Raw genomic sequence first — 6,072 nt, 5'->3', positions numbered from 1 at the left:
TCTGCACATTGAGGAAAGTCCCTCCAGCCTCATTCAGTGGATTTACGGTGATGAAGTTTAAAAAGAAAAAGAGAAGTAATCTTTCATAAATTTATGAGCTACAATTTCTACCATTTTTTCATAAGATCAATTTTGGGTGATGGCCACATTTCACCAGTTGCTCTGTGCAAATAATGGATGCAGAGATCCATTGATTCCTCTGCAGATTTTACCAACACAAACCAGCATGCGATGGTCGCTCAACGCTCTGTACATGTATCCTGTGTGTTCACTGCATTTCTCGGAGAAGCGTGCAGTGTGATTCTAAAGACAAATGTCACCTTCAGTAAACTGGACATCATTGAGGTCAGCAGCAGTGCCAAGCGCTGGTGTCGTCTTCACGGTTCGATGCCGTGAAGGCTGCTGGCTCTGTGGATCAGTGGGTCAGTGGTGGAACAGCTGCAGAGCCAGAAGCTGGAGGATTTCATGCAATCAGAAAAAAAAATAGCTAAGACCATCAGCGAGTGACACACAAACACATGCATGCCCACAGCCACACATGCACACACACACACACACACGCACACAGGCTGTTGTGCTATGAGACAGTATCTGTGGTCCACATTCCTCTAAGGCTCCACGGCAAAGCTTCAAAATCCTCCTGAAAGCCACACACACACACACACACACACACACACACACACACACACACACACACACACACACACACACACACACACACACACACACAGGGCTAAAGGTACCACAGACTTTCAGATCACCTGTTCTTGGAAACAAGGTAGGGAACAATGAATCATATAGGTCAGGCATGTATATGTACACACATACACACACGCACAAACTAGAATTTCTGTGTGTGTGTTTTTTGAACTTGTGTGTAAAAGAGCATGATGGCCTATATTTAGGAGCCATTGTTCTCAGCTCATCCTGCAGTGTGTGTGTGTGTGTGTGTGTGTGTGTGTGTGTGTGTGTGTGTTCTCGTATTTCTATCCTTGTTGGGGCCAAATGTCCCCACAAGGATAGCAAAACGTGAAACGACGTGCCTTGTGGGGACCTTTTTCCGGTCCTAAGTAGGAGAAACAGTGTTTTCTTGACCATGTTGTTGTTACTGAAAAAAGTAAAAGTGCAAAAACATTTCTTTAGGGTTAGGCTTTATTGTGGTGTGGGTTAGGGTTAGGGTAAGGGTCAGGGTTAGGGGCTAGACATGAATGGGAGTCAATGGACGGTCCCCACAAGGATAGAAATACAAGACTGTGTGTGTGTGTGTGTGTGTGTGTGTGTGTGTGTGTGTCTGTGTGTTCTACATATGCTACACAGAATAATACAATACTGTCAATGCTACTTTCTTTACCTGTATTTCAGTATTGTATTCAGTCTCATGCCTGCAGATTAAGAAGTAACGAGTTGCCTCATGGAGGTCGTTGTTGCTTCCTGGGTTAACTGTGTTCACATAGCTGGTGTGGGTCAGTCTGATTCATGCGTGAGGTTCAGATGAAGTTACATCAGTTATATTCTGGATTTGAGGCTGAAATTAGGACCCACTTTGCCTTAAATTAGCATTGCTTATAGCTCTAGTCTCCTGTGCTTTACAGCTGATGCTGAAGTAAAGAGCACAGGAGCGAGAACGAGAGCAGCTCTGCTTTCTGCTGCTGTTTTTACCTTCCACTGACCTGCGTTTGACAAATTCACTTATAGAGGCCGATCTACAGCTGTTGAAGCGTGTGTGTGTGTGTGTGTGTGTGTGTGTGTGTGTTGAGCAGTGTTAATGTCATGCTGAGTGACAGCGGGGGATTGTGGGATTGAGCGGACTAACTCGGGGTTCCTGTGGCGTCTCTATAGTTCAACTAAAATAAGTTTATAACTTCGGCTCATTGTTCTGAGATTTACTGAGCTCTCTGCATGTGTGTGTTTGTGTGTGTGTGTGTGTGTGTGTGCTGTGCGGTGGGTTTACCTCGCATTATTTTGGCATTAACACAGGCACAAGTGCGGCGTGTGAGTTTCAGCGTTACACAACTTGTGTTTCTGTCGCGTTAAACATTATTAAATCTTCGCTCAATAACTCCGCAGCTCCACCATTAATCCCAATAAACTCTGGATGTAAACGCCACGGTTTGTTGATCAGCTGTCAAATCGTTTCTACGGATTTGACTCAACAACACCTGGACACAAACCATTGACTGTGAACACTAAACCATTACTGCGAACACTTTGAGAATACCATTGTCTGTGAACTCTATAAAAACAGGAATTCTGGTGCTGGATTAAAGAAGAGGGGCAACGCAGGTGACATGAGGTCAGTATAGATATGAGGGACTGAATGGAGAGACGACCATGATGAGCAGAAATGGTATTCGAGGATTTTCTGTTCGATTATTTCCTGAGCTGACATCTGGACAGAGATGCTGGTTCTGCTCTTTGGTACGACGGGGTATAAAAACCAAATGCCAAACATCCTGAGATGATGGATGCAGTGGTTGATGGATGGATGGATGGATGAATGGATGGATGGATGGATGGAGTGATTCCAGAGATATGTGCCGGCGGTCCAGCAGTAAAAGGTAAAGCTTCATTCATAAAGGAGCATAGCCACACAAGCTGCAGCCAACAGGATTTAAACACAGATCAGGGAGGCTGAGCGGCCATGAATATGAATATAGGTCACATGGCATGATCAGCTGTGGAGCCGTGGTTCGTCTCATAGTGAGAGTGATAACTTTTATTCTTTGTGTGAGATCTACGTCTTCATCTCGTATCTGGAAGGATTTTCTTCTGTGACGGGCCGTTTATCCGTCAGCGCGTCAGTCAAGCGTCACCCGTGGGTTTAATGCGACCGGAGCGGTGAAGTTTCCTCGACTGGGCTCCCGGCTCCATCACTCACCCTCACGCAGGCGGTTTGAAGACAGAGGAGGCTTTAGAAGCTGATCCAGGAGGTTTATGGCGGAGAGCCGACAGCTGTGAGACCTGCAGCCCAGCGGCCAATCACAGGACGGCACCGAAAAAATAACAGATCAGATGGATCGCCGTCGCCTGAAATCCACTGAACAAATACAGAGGCCCAAATCCTCCCACACGTAACACCTGACCTCTTTATTCACCACAACTATTTATACTGCTCATGGCTGCAGGATCCAGATGTCCCTCTAAACTGAAACACAACCTCAGAAACATCTCAGAGTCCAGATTTTCAAAAGTCATCATAAATAACACAGTAAACCATTTTCACTCACTTTATTCTCCAGAAACAGTCTGACCCGCAGGTCAACAGATGAGGCGACAGTTCAGAAAACGGTCACATTTGCACGTTTTGGAAGCGAGGCTCGTTTACATGGAAACGGCAGAAATGCTGAAAACGATGTAGTTTCCATGTTGAGCCACCAGTGGGGGCTGCTATTTGTTTTCGTAGTGAAACCAAACACACATGCTGTAAACACTCAGCTGTGACTGTCATAAAACTTCCAAATTCCAGGAGATTACAGGCTGAGCATCGTGACGCTGTGGAGGAAAACCTCATTATTGTTCATCTGCTGCTCGTGTGCAGAAGAAATATTTACTACGACCATCGTGAGCATGCGCACCAGAAATGTTGTTTTCAACCGTTTCCATGGAGATGGAGTCAGAACGTTTTCAGAAAGTTGTGTTTTCAGTGGGTCAGAGCACCATTGCCATGTACACACACACACACACACACACACACACACACACACACACACACACACACACACACACACACACACACACACACACACACACACACACACACGGTCATTTTCCAAACATAGATGCGTGACCCGCCTTCACTACAGCAGCACCTACATCCCGACTACAACATTCCTTTTATGACCGTCCAGCCGGCTCCTTCTGACCAATCAGAAGCAGCGCAGGAGGTCACACGGTGCCCTGACCTCCTCGGGGAAGTTATAAAGACAAGTGATGCTCCACAACGCCACTTATTCTGTTCTCCGCTCCTCCAACTGAACCCAGACCCACCGACACACTCCCTGCAGCACAGTGAGTAACACACACACACACACACACACACACACACACACACACACACACACACACACATTGCGCTGTTCTATTGATAGCTACAAAACTTGTGTTTCCTAGAGAAGGAACATCTAATGATGGAATTTAATCCACTTCACGACATCACAGATGACGTCTCACTGTGAACGGTGTTAGCATTGGTCTCTCTGCTTGTTGGTAGTTTATCTCAGATTATAGAGCATCTTCCTCCTCTAACACCTGGATTATAGAGCATCTTCCTCCTTTATCTTGAGGCCAGATGTTGCAGGAGCTCTGGCAGCATTGATATCTGAGCATCAGCTGTGGGACTCGTCGTGGTTTTTAACGTCCTCAGGGACCACCATCGCCTGCTGCTCTGCCTCTCACATCAGTGTGACCTGCTCTCACCTTAGCAGTTATTATTGACTTCCTCCAGATTCAGACTGGCGCCCTCTGCTGGACTGAATTCCAGGCACTCATTTCAGTGCTTTGAAGACTTTCGCGCCATCTGAAACATTTCTGCTCCGGTATCGTTCTGCGATTTAAGTGTAAATTGAAATGTGGTTTGACCATCAGACTACAGCCAACAGCCGTGCTTCACGGGTGTCAAATACTACGTTAACCATCAGCCTCGGCGGCTGCAACACAGGAGGTCAAAGGTCTCATACAAACAGTGTGAAGACGTTTCCTTCTTGTTTTCCATATGTGTGATCTGAAGTGTTCCCGTGCATCCAGCAGTGTCAATAAAGTTGCTCCAATGTTACTAAATCTTCCAATATTCCACATGTTATTACTTAAGCCTTGTTTCATTCTACAACAGTGGTCAGAGCCGCTAAAGGCGCAACTTTTTGAAAACGCTCCATCTCCGTGTAAATATGGAATAACCCATCTTTTTTGAAAACTTCAAACTGGATGCTCACCACATCCTTCGTGAACGTTCTTCTGTTCCTTCTCAGAAGATGGACAATAAGATCAACGGCAGCTTTAGAGTTGAGAGTCAAGTGTGTCGTCTGTCCATATGAATGTCTGTGCGCTCCATTGTCATTGGTCATACTGAATTGTTGTCTGCATACGTGTGTGTGTGTGTGTGTGTGTGTGTGTGTGTGTGTGTGTGTGGCTTCATCACAAATGCAACCAACAGCAACCACGTGGTTTTCAGCATTTCTGCCGTTTCTTTGGAAACAGACATTGTTTTCAGCATGTAAATGCAAAATTTTTCGAAAACACCTCACACTCACAACATATTTTCAATGTGAGCGGTGATCCCTGCCTGAAGCTGATTGGCCGAAGCGTCCGGAACCTTGGTCAGGTCCATTCAGACCCCCATCAGGAGGACTTCCATAAAGAGCTGGGTTCGCGGTGTGGTTTATATTTACCGCTGCAGCAGCTGGCGGCCTGGCTGAAAGCTGGGGTAAAGCTCCGGATCGAACAGAACCTGCTGCGGGGATGGCTGCCATGCCTTCACGTTGACATCACAGCAGATCGGGCGCGCTGGAGCTCCGCTCGCTGCTAAATAAAGAAGCAGAGCGCCGGGCGGAGGATGGAGACGCCGGAGGACGGATCAACTTTTATCTTCCTCACAGAGACAGACAGACTGCCAGCAAACGGCCAACACACTCAACCTGCAAACATCCCAAACACTCGGCCATACGAGGACTCCGGTCAGAGGAGGTGAGAGGTCACGGCAGAGTCCAGATGTTGGAGGAAAGAGTGAGATGGGTTCCCAGAGAGCCTCTGGTTTAGATCTTGTTGGGCCTTCTTGAGAGATTGATCACAATCATCATCAGATTCAAGTCCACAGGAAACAAAGATGGAGATCCTCACGAGAAACCAGTGATTCTCAGCTGCTGTAGAGTCTTTTCTGGAAAACAAACCATTGTATCGGTGTCTATAGGTGGTGAAAATGTCTTGTCATGTGAGTTGGCAAACACAATTTCTCGCTGTAAAAGAAGAAGAAGAAGCATTGAATAGGGAATCCTCGCACCCTGTTGGAACCATTGGTTTGATTCCCTTCTCACATTCTGTCTGTCTGTCCAATCCTTTTCTCTTCTTCCTTCCCTTAAA

This window comes from Salarias fasciatus, chromosome 20 (assembly GCF_902148845.1).
Source record: "Salarias fasciatus chromosome 20, fSalaFa1.1, whole genome shotgun sequence".
NCBI classification, from domain to species: domain Eukaryota; kingdom Metazoa; phylum Chordata; class Actinopteri; order Blenniiformes; family Blenniidae; genus Salarias; species Salarias fasciatus.
The sequence above is the reverse complement of the archived record's forward strand: the minus strand, read 5'-3'. Positions refer to the sequence as shown.